The sequence below is a fragment of the Sapajus apella genome, unplaced genomic scaffold (assembly GCF_009761245.1).
Source record: "Sapajus apella isolate SASKATOON/1434 unplaced genomic scaffold, GSC_monkey_1.0 scaffold38, whole genome shotgun sequence".
Taxonomy (NCBI): Eukaryota; Metazoa; Chordata; class Mammalia; order Primates; family Cebidae; genus Sapajus; species Sapajus apella.
The window spans coordinates 4,338,769-4,360,216 of NW_022436978.1; the positions used below are offsets into that span (position 1 = coordinate 4,338,769).

General features: G+C 41.8%; 1 long non-coding RNA gene across 1 annotated transcript; it reads left to right on the forward strand.

Annotated features, from left to right (window-relative positions):
- Positions 1-1,478: 1,478 nt before the first annotated feature.
- Positions 1,479-20,524, forward strand: LOC116564664. The gene is made up of 3 exons (XR_004275030.1): positions 1,479-1,489; positions 3,454-3,457; positions 20,436-20,524. It is a non-coding gene; the product is annotated as an uncharacterized LOC116564664 (long non-coding RNA).
- Positions 20,525-21,448: the final 924 nt, after the last annotated feature.

Sequence of the window (21,448 nt, forward strand, 5' to 3'; positions counted from 1 at the left end):
GGAAAATGACCATGGGGAAGGCCTGGACCCTCTTGTTCCAGGGTGCCGTCATTCTCACAGGAAAACTGTTTGCTCTGGCAAGTGAAGCCTGAAGTTGATTTATGGCTCATTTTCAGTACACAATACTGTAATTTTGTGATATGATAGCAGTATTGATTCCAGATTTTCTCTTTGCTGAAACCCAGTACTGTGGTGCTAAATGGAACCTCAGTGCAAGTAACGGCACTTCACACTTGATTGATTTAATCTGTCTGATCCTCTGCTTTGATGCAACTGCCAAGGGCCCCCTTAAGAGGCTGGGGTCTTGCTATCTGGTTCCAGGACCTCAGTTCTCCAGGCGGACCCTGACAATGAAACAGGGCAGACTCCCTAGTAAGGCAGAGGATCCAAACAGGGTGACAAGGAACCTATTCACTGCAGCTGTTGGGAGAGTCAAAGCCACTGTGAAGAATAAATGTTGGGTCTTCCCCACATTTCCTGTCTCATTCTAGCCCAGATCTCAAGACAGGAAATGAAGGACCACAATCAGCATTAGAAACAAAACAGAATGAGTGAATGAAGGAAGGAATGAATGAGGTGGATGAATGAGAGGGAGAGGAAGAAAGATAAGAGAGGAAAGTAGGGAAGGGAAGAAAAGACAGAGAAGCCAGGAAGAAAGTGGCAGGGAGGGGAGAGTAAGAAAAAAATCTTATTAATCCAGAATGAGTGCTGTCAAGGCAAAGTGAGTCATGATTTTGAATACAGTTGATTTATCTTCCAGTTCCAACATTAGTTTGAAATTAGGATTGTTTATGGTGGGGTTTGGCAGGGGTGTGCCATGATTTGATTTGCCTTTCAAAAAGCTCTCTCATGGCTCAAAGTGCAATTTGGCAAAGAGTTAGAGAAGAGGTAGGGAGACAAATTAGAGAGTGGCCCTGGCCCTCCAGGTAAGAAGTGATAGTGGCTTTGCCTAAGGTGGAGGAGGGAAGCATGGATGGACTGGTGTTTAGTTTGAGGTAGAACAGACAGGACTTGGTGACGGATTGGCTGTGGGGGAGGAAGGACAAAGAAGATGACTCCAAGATCGTAAATAGAGGGACCATGTCCTGATAGTGGGAAGCTTGAAGGATTGAGGAAGAGAGAAAAGCTTCCTTCCTGACCCAGGCAGCTGGGATACACTCTTCTTAAGAAGGGATTGCCCTGTTTACTCTGTCTGAGTGTATAGACTGTCCACCGGCTCCCATGCCAGCTGCTGGAGTGTGTGGACTGAGTGACACTGAAGGGGGTTGCCCCCCAATGCCAGGGCTTCTCATCCTGACAATGAAGAAGCCCACAGATCATTAACATGGAGGGAGACATGGAACGGGACTGAACCTTGGAGAAATATGTTAACATCCACTGTGGTGGCCTCAAAACACTTGGGAAAGAAATCCTGAGTCACTGCAGGGCTTATCATGGAAACATGATTTTGACCATTTATTTACATAACCTACTTTTTAAAAGTTGGTCAGTCACATTCTTTTGACCAAGCTGTTATAAATCTTGTTGGATCCTAAAATCAGGATTCCAAGGTTGGAAGGAGCCTCAGAGGTCCCCTATTCTAAATGCCTTCTCTACACCTGAATCCCCTTGAAGCATCTCAACAGGGATGGCCATCCTAATCAGGCTTTTCCAGGCATCATACAAGCAGCTCAAGGCAACAGGGCCCATTCCTGGCACCTCAACCCACAATGAGAAGTGCATTTACATGCCACCCCACTACACACACACACAGGCACACACACACACACACAAAATCCCCTGAAACAATACTCACCCTTACTGTGTGTCTTACACCCTGATAATATTTTCTATTCTGCTTTATTCTCAAAACTGATGGTATCAATCCACTAGATGGGTTTTATAGCTCGCTAATGGGTTGTGACCTAAAATTTGAAAAGCACTAGTCCCAGGTACAAACTCCAAATCCACAGGTGTTAAGCAGACAACAAACAAAACTCTAGCTCCCTCAGTTTCTCTGTTTAACACCAAGTGAGGTATCAGAGCCCCAGCATGGGAAAGTGGTTGATCTATGGGTTGGTAAGTACCTTTACTGATGACAGTGTAGGTTTGAAAAAAGAGTTTTATTAGAAAGAAGGAACACTGCTGAAGAGTGCAGCAGGCGCCTCATCAAGAGAGGACTGAACATACCATGGTGGAGTTTTCCTTAGGGGTATTTTTGGATCTTAAAGAGGAAGCTGAAGAGTCGTTTGCATGCGAAATGATTACATTTGTAGATATTTTGGTGCCTTAACGTCAACCACGGTTGCACAATGAGTTTCGGCATGCAAGCATTCTGGAGATGTATAGAAATTTTAGTTACTCAACAAATTTTAAGTTGAAAAGACAGCTGGAACCACGTGCCAACATGTGTTTTAAACAAACATAAATAGTTTTGGTTTTCTTATACTCTTGGGGGCTGTTTCTGATACATAGAATATTTGTTGATGCCATTACCACCATATCTTGGATGCAACTGTGTATAATATAGAATGTAAAGAAACACTACTATAACTGTCAGGGGTGTTCAAACCAGAGTGACTCCATCTTGAACAAGGGCTGGGTAAAAGGAGGCTGAGACCTACTGGGCTGCTTTCCCGAGGTTAGGCACTCTTAGTCACAGGATGAGATAGGAGGTTGGCAGAAGATACAGGTCACAAAGACCTTGATGATAAAACAGATTGTGGTAAAGAGGCAGCTGAAACCCACCAAAACCAAGGTGATGACGAAAATGACCTCCGGTCATCCTCACAGCTCATTATATGCTAACTATAATGTGTTATCATATCATGCTATTATAAAAGACACTTCCACCAATGCCATGATAGTTTACAAATGCCATGGCAAAGTCAGGCAAGTTACCTTATGTGGTCTAAAAAGGGGAGGAACACTCAGTTCCTGGAATTGCCCACCTGTTTCTCAGAAAACTCATAAATAATCCACCCCTTATTTAGCAGATGATCAAGAAATAACTACAAGTACAATCAATCAAGCAGCCCACCCTGCTGCTCTGCCTATGGAGTAGCCATTCCTTATTCCTTTACTTTCTTAAACTCGCTTTTACTTTACCATATGGACTCACCATGAATTCTTTCTTGCACAAGGCCCAAGAACGCTCTCTTGGGATCTGGATCAGGACCACTTTCAGTAACATAGCTGTGGTTGCTTTACATGGGCCATTGACACTATTGAGGGAAAACTTCTTTCAAAAATTATATTAACAAAGTTGGGTCTGTAATTGGTGGAGGTAATCTCTCGTTCTTGGTTTCCTAGTTATTTTCATTCTCAATGAGAAGAAATGATCTGAAGAAAAGTATTTGTGACTGTCCAAGGAGGGAAAAATGATAAGAATAGGCACTGGGTCTGTAAACTTTTTTAATAAAGAGACATTTAAAAACTGGATCTGTTTAACTAGTTCCCCTGAGCTGATGACAGCAAAGTGAATATAGCCAAGCATTGGGGAACAGGGGAAAGGTAGAGAGAAATGGGGGCCTATGGCAGGGTTAGCTTATCTTTGGCATCAACTTGTCCTGACCTTCAACCCCAAATACAATGTGCCTTAGATTCTCAGTTATTTTATGTTAAAACTAAGACTTTATTTCAAAATGAATTAAAGACACATTGTTAAAACAAAAAACAAAAAAAAAAAACTATCAAATACTAACAAAGCATAAGAGAAAAGAAAGAGGTAGGAAAAAATGGAGGAAGTGGAACTGTGGGTTGGTGATGGATAGGTTAATGAATTAATGTGATCATTACACTGTATTCATATATCAAATCAGTACATTGTACACATTGAAGATATGCAGCTTTTGTTGTCAACTTCACCTCACTAAAGCTAGAAAAAAATTAAAATAAAATAAAAATTTTAATAAAAGGGGAAAAAGGAAGGAAGGGAGGAAGGTAGGGAGAGAGGAAGTAAGGAAAGAACTAAGAAAGGAAGGATGGAAAAGAGGAAAAAAAGAAAAAGAAAATTAAACTCAACCAAAATCCCAACCCCTGGAGAAAACCACTAAGAACATTGTGGTGTATCTCTGTCAGTTAATTTCTCAAATTGTTTCTGATCTCAGGCACACAAGGTTTTCAAGATTATTTCTTGTTCTTTCAACTCAATGAAATTCTCCTCACCTTCTCCCTGGCCTAAGGGGCTTCCCTGGAATTCTGGTTTTACAGCTTTGCACAGGCGACAATACTGTGTCTTATTAACCTTTCTTTAGCATAAGGAGATGTCAGTCCTCTCACTCACTTCCAACTCAGCTTGGTGAAATAATTTCTACACAGCCTGGAGAGCACAATTAACTGACTACTAAATTTTGTTTTATTTTACTGGACTTCTATGAGGTTGGTGCAGAAAAAATTGCTGTTTTTGGCATTACTTTGTATGACCTAATAAATGACCAGCCTAATAAAACAGAACTTCCTAGGGCTAGCATCTAAGTCTTACTAACATTATACCCCCTAGGAGTTGACAACACTAGGCACATAGTAGGCACTCAATAAATGTTTGTGGAATTGAACTGAAAAATGCTAAGTTTATTATTGGATCAATCCCAAGGGCAGACTGAGAACATTTATTGATGACTTAGTCCAGGTATCTGGGCTTTCAGGATACTTGAGTCAGACTACAGTGATTAACCATCCCTGCCAAAAACAACAACAACAACAAAAACTGTAAAATAAGGCAGAGTCTTAATTCTATTTTTTTGACTGCCAAGAAAGCAATTATATTCCCTGATGAGAAATCCAAAATTCTCTGGTCTCAACATGGCAGAACGCCTTCCCAGGCACTGTGCAGAAATACAGTGGAGATGTTCTTCCTGGAGAATGTCCCAGGGACATTTATGCCCCAACCTTCCTGGAGGCTAGGATGAAAGCTAGGAATTGGAGGAAGTTTCTCACCACTCTCCCTCTGTTTCCCAAGAACATTGCCCAGGAGCTTAGTCTCTTTCTTGTAACAAGACAGACTTAGGATATTTCTCATAGTATGTGACTTATCTTTCATCCTCTTTGTCTGCAGTATCCTTTATGTCTTGTGGCTTGGATTTACAGGCAGTATCATTTGTTCTTGACTTCAGGAGTGTATTTGCTGTTGGATCAATTGGCAGGAAGCCATTAGTATTTCTCAAGATGGACATTGCCTCTAATTGCGAAGATTGGCTATGAGGAAACTAGTCACTAGTTACTACTGTATCCTGTCCCATGACATCTTTCTACAATTGATTTAGGCAAGTGCAACCCCTAGAGCTTCATTCTTCCAAGATCAGTTTCTTCCAAATGACTCCTACCATCATTCATCCAGAGATTTTCATGGTGTAGAAGATGCTGTTGGTGTTCCTCCCATCTCTTGTTGGGTGGCTCCCCTGCTGTGCTGCACACAGGCTATCCCATGTGCCAGCACTAGTACGTGCTAGGTTTTCTAGGGGCTTCAGGAGCCAGCCCCCTTTGTCTGAGTGCATAGAGAGCAGGAAATGCCTGGACATTTGCATCTACCCAGAGATGCCCTTAGCTGATGACCAATGAGCATGGGAGTAAAATCACAGCAACTCCTTTGTCCCCAGTCAGGATAATTGAAGGAGAGGCCTGTCCTGTGTCAGAGCCCCTGCAGGGTTGGAGGAGTGACCCTCTCTAGGTCTCTGCCTGTTACAGAGCACTCTGCTAGAGCTGGGCCTTCTTCCCTTCCCTGTCCCACTTTCTCACTCTCCTATCAGTATTCCCGGGAATGCTTTCTAATAAAGCCCTTTCTTTCCCATGAATCCCCATCTCAAGGTGTTCCTCTGAGACTCCCAGGCCAAGGTGACTGGCAGGGAGGAATCCCAGAAACCTCGATGGCAGCCTCCAAGCTGAACTCAGCCATGTGCATTTTTATTGACCATGGTGAACGAGCGGCCTACATGGTGGTTTTTAATTTCATTGAAATTATTTGTTGATGTTATTTGTTGAAAGAAGGATTCAGAACATAGAGGAGGGATTTGAGAGGTACATGAGGAAAACTAGCAAGTTTCCCTATCCTTGAAATTCAAAAAGTGTCCTCAGACAAGGAGAGCGTGAGAGAGGCAGAGTAAAAGCAGCAAGGGAGTGCAGTCACGGGGTCTCAGACTGGGGAGCCAGACCCACATGATTTCATAGACAGTGCAACACCAGGAGCAGGCAGTGCCCCCACCCAGGTGAGTACCCAGGAGTCCTGTGGGAGCAGAGGCCATGCCCACCATCCCACCAGGGTCCACCTGAGAGAGCTTCCTGCCTGAGCTATACTGAGGACTAGTGCTGGTTGTTCCCCACAAGTGTCCAGCGTGTCCCAGTGACGGTCAGCGGGACGGGCACCTGTAGGAGCCCGTGACTTTGCCGATTCTCTGACTTGCCCCGTGGGCACCCTCTTCATTTTCAAAATCACAGGACACTCACATGCCCTGTTTGGCCATGACATGTTCACCTGGAGAAGTAATGGGGTAGGGGGCCACCCCGGCCCCTGCCCTGGGAGGGCTGGATGGGCTGAGTTCAAGCATCCAACCCTCTCCCAGCCAATGCAAGCCTGGACAGCGGCAACACACTCCTCCCATGACCAGCCTTCCTACCTGTCGTGTGGCCACTAGTATCATTCTGTCATTCCATCTGATGGCTACCACTAACCTGATCCTTGATCAACTCTGCTTGGGGACTAAGTCTGACTATAAATACCTCAGCACATGACTTCTTCTACCCAGAAAATCTGACTTTATCTTTTGCTTCTTATTCAGACTATTTTGAGGCTGGCTCCAAAGACCTTGATGGGGGTCTGGGTGGTGTGTGGGTTGAAAACCTCAGCCTGAGGGCATGGTAGTGTGCAAAGCTACACACCTGGTCTCTATGCAGGTCCTTCTCCACTCATGACCTCGTGGGTCTCCCTGGTCCCTCGGTGGTGTCTGCACAGTGAGGGACTCCTCTCTTAAAATTTACCACCCCAGGTCTCCCTGACATAAACTGTGCCAGGAGATTAACTGAGAACCATGGAGCATAAACTTACCATGTTTTTGATTGCAGCCTTGCAAGGCCCTAAGCAGAGGTCCCAGTTAAGCTGTGCCCCAACTCCTGACCCACTGTGAGATAATAACTGTGTGTTTTTTTAAGGCACTAAGGTTGCGGTATTATTGTTTCCACAGCAATAGAAAACTAGAATAGAGAATCTATAGGTGACATCGAGCGTTTTGGGGAACGACAGAGATAATTAAGGCTTTTCCTTCCCACCCTCATAGCTCCACCCAGGAGGTCTTAAGGCCCCAGAAAGACATGACTATGTAGTGCCGCCCTCCATGAAACCACAAGCAGCCTCCCAAACTACTCTTAGACACAATCACTGCTCAGGAGCAGCAGCAGAGAGTTCCACACCTTCAGGGTCCTTGTGAGCAGGGCCGAGAGTTCAGGAAACCTATATGCAGTAATGATCAAGGTCCAGGTGCCCTCACTATATGAAACATCATCATGGCCCAACCATGGCAAAGTGGAAGGGGGAGAATCCCAGGAAATACTAGGAGAGGTTTTCCTCCAGTCTAGTGAAATCAGAAGTTAAATTTAACATAGAAAATAAAGTGATGTTTTTCCTTACAAGCTGAGTTTGAGGGCTGAGGTTGGTGATGGTTACAAATGGAAAACAAGGTTAGCCCTGGGGCATGTTCCCTGAGGGGAGGCAGAGTGGGAGGCTTGGGACAGGATGAAGCCTTGTCAATGTCTGGCAGCCAAAGGCCTCCAGGACTACCTGTAGTTGAACATGCTGGACTTACTACTCATGGCAGGGAGGGAGAACACACAACTTGGGGAGTCACACAGGGCATCTCAGGAAGAAGGTATTAGGATGGACTTACAATAGGATTTAGGCTTGTGTTGGGTGACCCAAAGGAGGGTTTAGGGAAACTAGGCCTTGCACTGGCTCCTATGCTGTCAGAAAGCAGGAACAAGTCTATGAATGGGGATCTTTATAGATCATACCTATAGGAATGGCAGACTAGAGCGAGGCTCAAGACACAATTGGAAAAGACACAGCCATCACTCGTATCAGCCAGGATAGGTGGATGTTTGGTCATTTTTGTGGCTTGAACAATGCTCATGTGTGTCTGTGTTCAGACATGATTAGGGAGTAGGCTTGTTTTTGTTTTTGTTTTTGTGTTGAGACAGAGTCTTGCTCTATCACCAGGCTGGAGTGCAGTGGTGCAATCTCGGCTCACTGCAATCTCCGCCTCCTGGGTTCAAGTGATTCTTCCGCCTCAGCCTCCCGAGTAGCTGGGACGACAGGCATGTGCCACCATGCCCGGCTATTTTTTGTATTTTTAGTAGAGATGGGGTTTCACCATGTTGGCCAGGATGGTCTCCATCGCTTGACCTCGTGATCCGCCTGCCTCGGCCTCGCCTTGTTTTTATTTTGATTCATCGTGGTCACAGTACAGTCTTGTCTGAGGTTGCTGGTCTATGAGAATTTTTTTGTATTCAAAGGAGAACATTAAGGCCTAGGTGTGAGTTCCAGGCCAGCTTAGAGGAACACCAAAGCCTGGCTGATAGCACCAGGCCAGCTCCAGGAGCACAGGATCTGCTTTTCTCTCTCTCAAGCTCTTGTTCCCAGGGAAGCTAGCTAAGAGGGAGTCCTTCCAGAACACCCTTTTCCATGACCCACATCACTGCAGCAGCAAGATCACCCTTTGCAGATATGCTTGACTGATTATGGAGGATTTCTCCCAGAAAACTGCTTGGAAGTCACATCTGGTGGCCACAGACATGGTGAAACCCTTTTGAAAAGCAGTTTTGCAATATCGACCAAGATGCTTTGACCCATTAAATCTACCTCTGGGAATTTCTTCTAAGGAAATCTTCTGAAGTACTTCAAAAGGTCATATGCACAAAGATGTTCACTACCGAGTTGTTTAAAATAATAAAATAAATGGTAGTAACTAAGTGTCCAATCACAGAAATTGAGACAAATACATTGTCATATATCCAACAAGATTATTAGGAAGCTGATGGTCAAGTTCATGCAAAAGTGGCCATTATCTTATATGGATATTTGGTCTATTTTAACAATGTCATTACCTCAACAAAATTAAATTAATTCATGCTTTTATAAATTCCCAGAACCCTAAGGGATTGTGTTGTGAGGTGTTTTGTTTTTTTAATCAAATGTATAATGGCAGATAGTAATGAGAGTCAACACAATTTCTGTAAGGCTGCTGATAGAAAAGGGGCCAATGAAGGGAAGTTTGATCATTCCTACAGTTTCCAGGATGAACATCAGGAACATGGAATCTCTCACTCCTCTACAGATTCCTCTGGTCCTCTGAGTCTGAAGATTACACATAGTCCAATGTCGAATGAGACTCAATTTTCTCATCTGAGAACTCGGATAATACTGACCTCATTGGATTGTGGTAACGTCACACATCTACAACCATCTGATCTCTGACAAAGCTGACAAAAACAAGCAATGGGGAAAGGATTCCCTGTTTAATAAATGGTGTTGGGAAAACTGGCTAACCATGTGTAGAAAGCAGAAACTGGACCCCTTCCTGACACCTTACACTAAAATTAACTCCAGATGGATTAAAGACTTAAACATAAGACCTAACACCATAAAAACCCTAGAAGAAAGCCTAGGTAAAACCATTCAGGACATAGGCATAGGCAAGGACTCCATGACTAAAACATCAAAAGCACTGGCAACAAAAGCCAAAATAGACAAATGGGATCTAATTAAACTCCAGAGCTTCTGTACAGCAAAAGAAATAATCATTAGAGTGAACCAGCAACCAACAGAACGGGAAAAATTTTTTGCAATCTATCCATCTGACAAAGGGCTAATAGCCAGAGTCTACAAAGAACTAAAACAGATTTACAAGAAAACAAACAAACAAACCCATTCAAAAGTGAGCAAAGGACATGAACAGTCACTTTTCAAAAGAAGTCATATATGAGGCCAACAATGTGAAAAAATGCTATCATCATTGGTCATTAGAGAAATGCAAATTAAAACCACATTGAGATACTATCTCATGCCAGTTAGAACGGTGATCATTAAAAAATCTGGAGACAACAGATGCTAGAGAGGATGTGGAGAAATAGGAACACTTTGACACTGTTGGTGGGAGTGTAAATTAGTTCAACCAATGTGGAAGACAGTGTGGCGATTCCTCAAGGACCTAGAAATAGAAATTCCATTTGACCCAGCAATCCCATTACTGGGTATATACCCAAAGGATTATAAATCATCCTATTATAAAGACACATGCACTGTTTACAATAGCAAAGACTTGGGACCAACCCAAATGCCCATCAGTGATAGACTGGACAAGGAAAATGTGGCACATATACACCATGGAATACTATGCAGCCATAAAAAATGATGAATTCGTGTTCTTTGTAGGGGCATGGATGCAGCTGGAAACCATCATTCTCAGCAATCTGACACAAGAACAGAAAATCAAACACCACATGTTCTCACTCATAGGCAGGTGTTGAACAATGAGAACACATGGACACAGGGAGGGGAGCATCACACACTGGGGTCTGTTGCGAGGGAATAGGGGAGCAACAGCAGGGGGTAGGGAGGTTGGGGAGGAATAACATGTGGAGAAATGCCAGATACAGGTGACGGGGGGATGAAAGCAGCAAACCACATTGCCATGTATGTACCTATGCAATAATCCTGCATGTTCTGCGCATGTACCCCAGAACCTAAAGTGCAATTAAAAAAAATTATATATATATGTGTATATATATATATATATATATATATATATATATAAACTGTGGGTACTTAATACCACGCTCAGTGAAAGCAAAAGTCCCACCGCAGCCTCGATCAGAAGACAAAGGCCTTCTGCAGAGACTTCCAGGAGGAGATCTGCTAGCCATGTGCTGAAGAAGGGGAAAGTCTGCAACAGTTGATCTTTATATTGTCTTCTGTTGAAAAGCATTTGTTCCTTACAAAAACATTTGGCTATAACTTGGGCCCACTCAGGTGCCTTTAATCATCTTGACCAATCCTAAGCCTAAAGCTGGAGGTGAGCAGTGGCTTCACCAGGGGCCCAGGCTCTCAGCATTTTAGGCTGTGAGCTAGACTAAATCTCTTTCCAGGATGAAATCCAGCATACCCAGTCCAGTCCACCAGCTCAGATCCCCAAGTTCAGCCTTCCTGTCTTCCCACACCTTTCTCATCCTGACCATAGTCACTGCTGTCTTGCAGCAGTTCTTAGCCTAGGGTAAGAGCTGCCCATTGACCAGTTCCTGCTGCTAAATTATGCCAAATCCCAGCTATTGCTTAATGGGGTCATTGACTTTCCTCCTTTAGGCCTAGACAAGAGGGCCTCCTGACCACCTGTGTCCCAGACAACAGGCAAGACATGCCAAATACTTTTCAAATTCCCACTCTGGGCAAAGCCCCCTGTGAACAACTTGAGAAGAGGAGGCAGGTTTGTATTTACTTTTCCCCAAATGCATGTCAGTCTGGCAGGGGCAAGAAGCCATGTGCTGTCATAAAAGGCAAGAAGTGATTCCTGTCATAAAAGGCAGGAAGTGATTCCTGCCATCAATTAGATCATATGAGGATAGGTAGAAATTGAATAGGGATAGGCAGGCGTTCCAGGTAGAAAAAACAGCTCAAGTAAAAGCATGGGTGCCAAACTCTGGGCCAATGGCCTGGTTCCATTAGCTGAAGCATACAGGAAGTAAGAAGAGATGGGAGAAGGCTGGAAAAGTGAGCCAAGGCCGGGCTGCAGAGGGCCCTGAGCGTCATAAGGAGGCACCTAAACAGCATCAGCTCCGAAAACAGCAGAGCCTGTGGCATGAAGGACTTATGATTATTTGATTGGAGCAATGGACCAATTCCCTTTCAAGGCCTCTCTCTGCCTGATCTAAGGTTCCACCACAGGCAACCCTGTGGCCAAATGGACAAAGGATACAAATTATCTTCTTGCAGTAAAAGTAACTAGAGGAGCCAATCCACCCAAGTGAAGGTGTGCAGCATTCTCGGGAGTCAGGAGTCAGGAGAGGCAGTCTGGCATCGTCAGTCATTGTAAAGGCCAGAAAGGATGACCCGCTAACTCCATGTCTTTATATTCATCTTGTAAAACAGTGGCCCTATAGGAGGACTTGGGCATCATAATTGGTTTTACAAAAATGTTTTCACATATACACATTTTTACATTTTGCTTTATTACCTAACAACACAGCATGGAAATTTATCAGATATGTATATGTAAGTCTTTGTAAGATTATGAACTATTCCAAAATACAGCTGTATTATTCAAAGAATACAGCTTTATTTTATTTTGTATTATTTTATTCAAATAATACAAACTTAGGAAATACCACTTTTCCCTATTATTGATTTATTTCTCTCTCTCTCTCTCTCTCTCTCTCTTTTTTTTTTTTTTTTTTTTTTTTGAGATGGAGTCTCACTCTGTTGCCCAGGCTGGAGTGAAGTGGCATGATCTCGGCTCACTGTAACCTCTGTGTCCTAGGTTCAAGCAATTCTCCTGCCTCAGCCTCCTGAGTAGCTGGGATTACAGGTGCCCATCACCATGTCTGACTAATTTTTGGATTTTTAGTAGAGATGGGGTTTCACGCACCATGTTGGCCAGGCTGGTCTTGAACTCCTGACCTCAAGTGATTCCACCCACCTCAGCCTCCCAAAGTGCTGAGATTACATATGTGAGCCACCGTGCCCAGATGTTGTATGTAAATTTGGAAATATATAAATGTCCTTATACGAACTGCTGTTTATATTTTTCTGGGATAGAGTCCTCAGAAAGCTACTATGCATCAAAGAGTATGTACTTTTAAATTTTAATAAATATTTCCAGAATTGCCTTCCAAAACAGTCACTATTCTTTTTTTAACTTTTTTTGTGGTTTTCTTTTAATTTTAGTTTTTCCATAAGTTATTGGGGTACAGGTGGTATTTGGGTACATGAGTAAGTTATTTAGTGGTGATTTGGGAGATTTTGGTGCACCCATCACCCAAGCAGTATACACTGCACCATATCTGTGGTCTTTCATCCCTTGCTCCCTCCCACTCTTCCCCTCAAGTCTCCAAAGTCCATTGCATCATTCTTACGCTTTTGCGTCCTCATAGCTTAGTTCCCATATAACAGTGAGAATATAACGATGTTTGGTTTTCCATTCCTGAGTTACTTCACTTAGAATAATAATCTCCAATCTCATCCAGGTCACTGCAAATGCAGTTAATTCATTCCTTTTTATGGATACATAGTATTTCATAGTGTATATGGAATCACAGTTTCTTTATCCGCTGGTTGATTGTTGGGCATTTGGGTTGGTTTCACGATTTTGCAGTTGTGAATTGTGCTGCTATAAGCATGTGTGTGTAAGTATCTTTTTCGAATAATGACTTCTTTTCCTGTGGCTAGATACCCAGTAGTGGGATTGCTGGATCAAATGGTAGTTCTACTTTTAGTTCTATAAGGAATCTTCACACTGTTTTCCTTAGTGGCTGTATTAGTTTACATTCCCACTGACAATGCAGAAGTGTTCCCTGTTCACTGCATTCACACCAGGATCTACTGCTTTTTTATTTTTTTATTATGGTCATTCTTGCAGGAGGAAGGTAGAATTGCATTGTAGTTTTAATATGCATTTCCCTGATTATTCATTAGTGATATTGAGCATTTTTTCACGTTTTTGGCCATTTGTGTGTCTACTTTTGAGAATTGACTATTCATGTCCTTAGCCTACTTTTTGATGGGATTTTTTTTTATTGCATTTTAGGTTTTGGGGTACATGTGAAGAACATGCAAGATTGTTGCATAGGTATACACATGGCAAAGTAATTTGCTGCCTTCTTCCCCTTCACCTATATCTGGCATTTCTCCCCATGCTCTCTCTCCCCAACTCCCCACCCCCTACTGTCACTCCCCTATTTCCCCCCAACAGACCCCAGTGTGTGATGCTCCCCTCCCTGTGTCCATGTGTTCTCATTTTTCAACACCCACCTATGAGTGAGAACATGCGGTGTTTGATTTTCTGTTCTTATGTCAGTTTTTTTCTTACTGATGAGTTCTTTGTAGATTCTGGATATTAGTCCTTTGTCAGATGTATAGATTATGAAGATTTTCTCCCATTCTGTGGGTTCCTTGCTGACTGTTCCTTACTCTGCTGACTGTTCTTTTTGCTGTGCAAAGCTCTTTAGTTTAATTAGGTCCCAGCTATTTATTTTCGTCTTTATTGGATTTGCTTTTGGGTTCGTGGTCATGAAATCCTTGCCTAAGCAATGTCTAGAAGGGTTTTTCCAATGTTATCTTCTAGAATTTTTATAGTTTCGGGTTTTAGGTTTAAGTCCTTAATCCATCTTGAGTTGATTTTTGTATAAGGTGAGAGATGATAATCCAGTTTAATTCTCCTGCTAATGTGGCTAGCCAATTACCCCAACACCATTTGTTGAAAACGGTGTCCTTTCCAGACTTTATGGTTTTGTTTGCTTTGTCAAAGATAAATTGACTGTAAGTATTTGGGTTTATTTCTGGGTTCTCTATTCTGTTCCACTGCTCTATGTGCCTGTTTTTGTACAAGTACCACACTGTTTCGGTGACCATGGCCTTATAGTATAGTTTGAAATCACATAGTGTGATGCCTCCAGATTTGTTCTTTTTGCTTCGTCTTGCTTTGGCTACATGGGCTCTTTTTTGGTTCCATATGAATTTTAGAAATGTTTTTCTAATTCTTTGAAGAATGATGGTGGTATTTTGATGGGGCTTGCATTGAATTTGTAGGCAGTATGGTCATTTTCACAATATTGATTCCACCCATCCATGAGCATGGGATGTGTTTCCATTTGTGTCATCTATGATTTCTTTCAGCAGTGTTTTAGTGTTTTCCTTGTAGAGGTCTTTCAACTCCTTGGTTAGGTATATTCCTTTCTTTTTTTTTTCTTTTGTTTTGTTTTGTTTTGTTTTTGCAGCTATTGTAAAAGGGGTTGAGTTCTTGATCTGGTTCTCTGCCTGGTCACTGTTGATGTATAGAGCTACTGATTTGTGTACATTAGTCTTGTGTCTAGAAACTTTGCTGAATTCTTTTATCAGTTCTAGGAGCTTTCTGCAGGAGTCCTTAGGGTTTTCAAGATAAACAATCATCTTGTTAGCAAATAGTGACAGTTTAACTTCCTCTTTACCAATTTGGATGCCATTTATTTATTTATGTATTTATTTATTTCTCTTGTCTGATTGCTCTGGCTAGGACTTCCAGTACTATACTGAAGAGGAGTGGTGAGAGTTGGCATCCTCATCTTGTTCCAGTTCTCAGAGGGAATGTTTTCAACTTTTCGTCATTCAGTATTATGTTGGCTGTGGGTTTGTCATAGATGGCTTTTATTACCTTAAGGTATGTTCCTTGTATGCTGAATTTGCTGAGAGTTTTAATCATAAAGCAATACTAGATTTTGTCGAATGCTTTTTCTGTATCTATTGAAGTGATCATACGATTTTTGTTTTTAATTCTGTTTATGTGGTGTATCACATTTATTTACTTGCATGTGTTAAACCATCCCTGCATCTCTGGTATGAAACCCACTTGATCATGGTGGATTATCTTTTTGCTATGTTGTTGGATTTGGTTAGCAAGTATTTTGTTAAGGATTTTAGCATCTATGTTCAAGGACAACAGTTTGCAGTTTTCGTTTTTGGTTATGTCCTTTCCTGGTTTTACTATTAGGGTGATGCTAGCTTCATAGAATGAATTAGGGAGGGTTCCTTCTTTCTCTATCTTGTGGAATAGTGTCAAAAGGATTGGTACCAATTCTTCTTCGAATGTCTGATAGAATTCTGCTGTGAATCCATCTGGTCCTGGACATTTTTTTGTTGGCAATTTTTAAATTACCATTTCAATCTGGCTGCTTGTTACTGGTTTTTTTGGGATACCCAATTCTTCCTCATTTAAGCTAGGAGGGTTGTATTTTCCCAGGAATTTATCCATCTTTTCTAGGTTTTCTATTTTATGTGTGTAAAGATGTTCATAGTAGCCTTGAATGATCTTTTATATTTTAGTGGTTTCAGTTGTAATATCTTCTGTTTCATTTCTTAGTGAAGTTATTTAGATTTTTTTCTCTTCTTAATCTTGCCAATGGTCTATAAATTTTATTTATCTTTTCGAATAACTAGCTTTTTGTTTAATTTATCTTTTGTTAATTTTTGGTTTCCAATTTCATTTAGTTCTGCTCTGATCTTGGTTATTTCCTTTCTTCTGCTGGGTTTGGGTTTGATTTGTTCTTGTTTCTCTAGTTCCTTGAGGGGTGACCTTAGATGTCAGTTTGTGCTTTTTCAGTCTTTTGATTTAAGTATTTAGGGCCATGAACTTTCCTCTTACCACTGCCTTTCCTATATCCCAGAGGTCTTAATAGGTTGTGTTATTATTGCCATTCAGTTCTAAGAATTTTTTAATTTTCATCCTGATTTCATTTTTGGCCCAACACTCATTCAGGAGCAGGTTATTTAATTTCCATGTGTTTGCATGGTTCTGAAGGTCCCTTTTGGAGTTCATTTCCAGTTTTATTCCACTGTGGTCTGAGAGAGTACTTGATATAATTTCAATTTTCTTAAATGTATTGAGGCTCATTATATGGTCTATCTTGGAGTAAGTTCCATGAGCTGTCAAGTAGAATGCATATTCTCTGTTGTTGGATGAAATGTTCTGTATATATCTGTTAAGTCCATTTGTTCCAAGGTATAGTTTAAATCCATTGTTTGTTGATTTTCTGTCTTGATGATCTATCTAGTGCTGTCAGTGGAGTATTGAAGTCCCCCACTATTATTGTGTGGCTATCTATCTCATTCTTTAGGTCTAATAGTAATTATTTTATAAATTTGAGAGCTCCAGTGTTATGTTTAGAATTGTGATATTTTCCTGTTGGACAAGGAAAATAGATTATATAATGGTATAATGTCCTTCTTTGTATCTTTTAACTGCTATTGCTTTGAAGTATTCTTTGCCTGATATAAAAATAGCTATCCCTGCTTGCTTTTGGTGTCTATTTAGATGAAATGCCTTTTTCCACCCCTTTACTTTAAGGCTATGTGAGTCTTTATCTGCTAGGTAAGTGTCCTGAAGGCAGCAGATGGTTGGTGAGTTTTTATCCATTCTGCAATTCTGTATCAATGTTAGTGTTGAAATGTGAAATACAATTGCATTCATCATGCTCTTTGTTGTCTATGTACTTTGGTTTTTTCGTTTTTTGTTTTTGCTTTTTAACTCATATTTTTGTTGTATAGGTCCTGTGTGATTTATGCCTTAAAGAGGTTCTGTTTTGATGTGTTTCCAGGATTTGTTTCAAGATTTAGAGCTCCTTTTAGCAGTTCTTGTAGTGGTGACTTGGTAATGGTGAATTCTGTCAACAGTTGTTTGTCTGAAAAAGACCATATCTTTCCTTCATGTAAGATGCTAGTTTCACTGGATACAAAATTCTTGACTGATGATTGTTTTGTTTGAGGAGGCTGAAGGTAGGGCCCCAATCCCTTCTAGCTTGTAGTGTTGACGCTGAGAAATCTGCTGTTAATCTAATAGGTTTTTCCTTACAGGTTACCTGGTGCTTCTGTCTCACAGCTCTTAAGATTCTTTCCGTCTTCTTAACTTTGGATAACTTGATGACAATGTGCCTAGGTGAAGATCTTTTTGCGGTGAATTCCTGGGTGTTCTTTGTGCTTCTCATATTTGGATGTCTAGGTCTCTAGCAAGGCCAGGGAAGTTGTCCTTGGTTATTCCCCCAAATATGTTTTCAAGCTTTTAGAATTCTCTTCTTCCTCAGGAACACTGATTATTCTTAGGTTTGGTCGTTTAACATAATCCCAGACTTCTTGGAGGCTTTGTTTGTATTTTCATATTCTTTTTTTGTCTTTGTTGGGTTGGGTTAATTCGAAGACCTTTTCTTGAAGCTCTGAATTTCTTTCTTCTACTTGTTCATTTCTATTGTTGAAGCTTTCCAGAGCATTTTGCATTTCTAAAAGTGTATCCAAAGTTTCCTGAATTTTTTATTGTTTTTTCTTTAAGCTATCTATTTCCTTGAATATTTCCCCCTTCACTTCTTTTGTCATGTTTTGGATTTCCTTGCATTGGGCTTCCCTTTCTCTGGTCCCTCCTTAATTAGCTTAATAACTAACCTCCTGAATTATTCTTCAGATAAATAAGCGATTTCTTCTTGGTTTGGAATCATTGCTGGTGAACTAGTATGATTTTTTTGGGCAGTTTTGAAGAGCCTTGTTTTGTCATGTTACCAGGGTTGGTTTTCTGGTTCCTTCTCATTTGGGTAGGCTCTGTCAGAGGGAAGGTCTAGGGATGAAGGCTGTTGTTCAGATTCTTTTGTCTCGTGACGTAGTACTCTCCCCCTTTTCCTATGGGTGTGGCTTCCTTTGAGCCAAACTGAAGTGATCGTTGTTTCTCTTCTAGGGCTTGAAAACCTGCCCCAGGCTATCTGCCTCCCAGCTGGGAAAGAAAAGGGCTTGGTTCTTCCCCCACCTGCGGAGTCTGCACACCAGATTTGCATCCTCCCCTGAGTTCTGGCCAGGAGGCTTTTCGCCTCATTCAAATTGTTAACGAAGTTCAGCTAGAGATCTGCTTTTGCCTGTGTGGTTTTACCCTCTGCTCCTCTCTCATTGGATCCCTGTGGTGCCAGGCAGGAATGGCCTGCTGGGGGACCTAGCCAGCTCCCAGGGCCTTTCTACTGTTTCCTCTACCCCTGTATTTTGCTCAGCTTTCTAAACTGACTCGGCTCCAGGTAAAGTCAGAAACTTCTCCCACAAACAGACTTTCGGCCTCTCCAGTGGGGGTGTGTGTGACATGGCAATTGTCCCATAAACTGCATACCTCGACCATACCTCGGCTTTCCGTTGAAACTGCTCTCTGTAACCCTAATGTGACAGGCAAGCAGTCCAAACCCACACCATCTTGGCCCTTGCGACTTGTAATAAGTAACTAAGGTCTGTAACTTCCACCCTACCCAGACAATGTGTAAACTAACGCTTATCTTGACTTCTGTGAACCACTTAAGTAACAATCGGAATGCCCAAAGTCCTCTGGCCCTGGGAATGTCCAAAGCCCCTCACCCTCACTCCTGACCAGGAGGTGGTTTACGGACATAAAAGGTCTTGACACCCTCCTTTTGGGGCCACGGGTTAGAGAGACGCAAGTCCTCTGTGGCCGCTGGCAATAGAGACCCTGTAATTTGGCCTAGTCTTTGTCTCAGTGGTGATTTCATGCTTGCTTGGTTACAACAGTATGTTCAGAGAGGAGGGTCTCCCTCTCCCACTTCCACAGTTGGGGCACTCACAATTTTGGGGGGGTCTCCTGCGTCCTGCAGGAGCAGTCCACTTCCTTCAGAGGGTCTGTGGGTCCTCTTGGGATTGCTGGTTTGTTCTTTCAGTCAATCTAGAGCTAAAATTCACAACGTGAGCTGCTGCCCGCTGCTCTGTCTGGAGCTGCAATCTAGTCCTGACTCCCACCTGCCAGGATCTCCCTTCAGTCACAATTCCTCTTTAAGCAGTACGGTATGAGAGTATCCTTGACTTCAAGTACCCAACAGAGAGAGAAGAGCTCATTGGTATTTCCCTGGTAATCACTGAGGTTGGCATCTTTTCCTATACAGCTAGTGCTCGACTTACGACCACGATTGGTTCCGACAGACCAGTACTAACACGATTGGGTCATAAGTTGAGTAGGCTATATGCACGTGGAGATGGTTGTGCTGCCGGAAGCTGGTCCGCACTGTTGTATGCCCAGCTGGGCAACGTTTGCGCTGCCAGACGCGATTGTGGTTGTAAAGTCGAATGGTCGTAAGTTGCATAGGTCGTAAGTCGATCAATACCTATATTCACTGATGATTTGAAGTTGCTTTCTATGTTGTTTATTCATCTCGGTACCAACTGATTTGTCTTTTTGTTGCTTATCTTTTTCTTGCATTTCTGTCAGAGTTCTTTGTATATTAGAGACATTAGTCTTTTATAAATTATAGTCATCATTTGTATTTATTTCCTAATCTATTATTTTTTTAACCTTATTTATGGGCTCTTTTAATATACATACTGTTTCATAACAGTTTTATTGAGAGGTAAGTCACATTTTAAAGGTTATAATTGAGTGGATTTTAGTATGTTGGTTGTGCGATCATTGTTAAAATGTGCACTCTGAATGAAGAGACCCCCAAACAGGCTTTGTGTGAGCAACATGGCTGTTTATTCACCTGGGTACAGGCGGGCTGAGGCCGAAAAGGGCATCAGCGGAGGGTGGAGGGGTAGGGCTTGGTTTTATAGGTTTGGGGTAAACAGTGGAAAGTTACAGAAGTAACTTTAGGATGTTTTTCTGCAAGCTGGGAGGGGGTTGTAGGTTTGCAAGCTGGGAAGGTGGTCGGAGGATGTGGAGTCATGAGGTTGGCCAAGTTGGGAGGGGGTCATAGGGAGTCAGGAGGCTGGCCAAGGTCGGTTACAAAGTCCAATGGCCTTGTCAATTGAGGCCGGAATAAGAAACAGCAGAAGAATGTCTCAGGTTAGTTAGGCGCAGCAGGGTTGTTCATTTCTTCCAGGAACTCATGTGGGGTGTATGTGCAGGTCATAGAGATTACCATGCCATCCAGTGTGGTCAGATCTTACAATCATCACCCAGTATCTAATTTCAGAACATTTCCATCACCCCAAAAAGAACACTGTATCCATTAGTACCCTTACTTCTAAATAAGAAGCCTTACTTGTTACTCCCCCATTGTCCCTGCCCCTTACAATCACTAATACAATTTCTGTCTCTATAAACTTGCCTATTCTGGACATTTCATACAAATGGAATCACATGATATATGGCCTTTTATAACTGGCTTCTGTCATTTAACCTAACATTTTCAAGATTCATCCATGTTCTAGCATATATCAGTACCTTGTTCCTTTTCATGGCTGAATAATAACTCTTTGTATGGATAGAACGCATTTTGTTTATCTGATCACCTGTTGATAAATTCTTGGCTTGTTTCCATTTGTTGGCTGTTACAAGTTACTGCTATAAATATTCATGTACAACTTCAGTTGCTTCTACTTTTTGGCTATTATGAATAATATTGCCATGAACATTCATATATAACTTCTGTGACTATGTTTTTATTTATCTAGGGCATATACCTAGGAGTGAAGTTGTTAGGCCTTAGGGTAACTCCTTGTTTAATATTTTGAGAAACTGACAAACTCTTTTCCAAAGCAGCTGCACCGTTTCACATTCCTAATGTATGAGGGTTTCAATTGCTCCGTATCCTCACCAATACTTATTATCTGCCTTTTTTATTATACCCATCCTAGTAGGTATGAAGTGGTATCTTATTGTGATTTTTATCAGCATTTCCCTAATGACTAATGATGTTGAGTATCTTTTCATTTGCTTATTGGCCATTTATATATCTTATTTGGAGAAATGTCTATTCAGAGATCCTTTGTCCATTT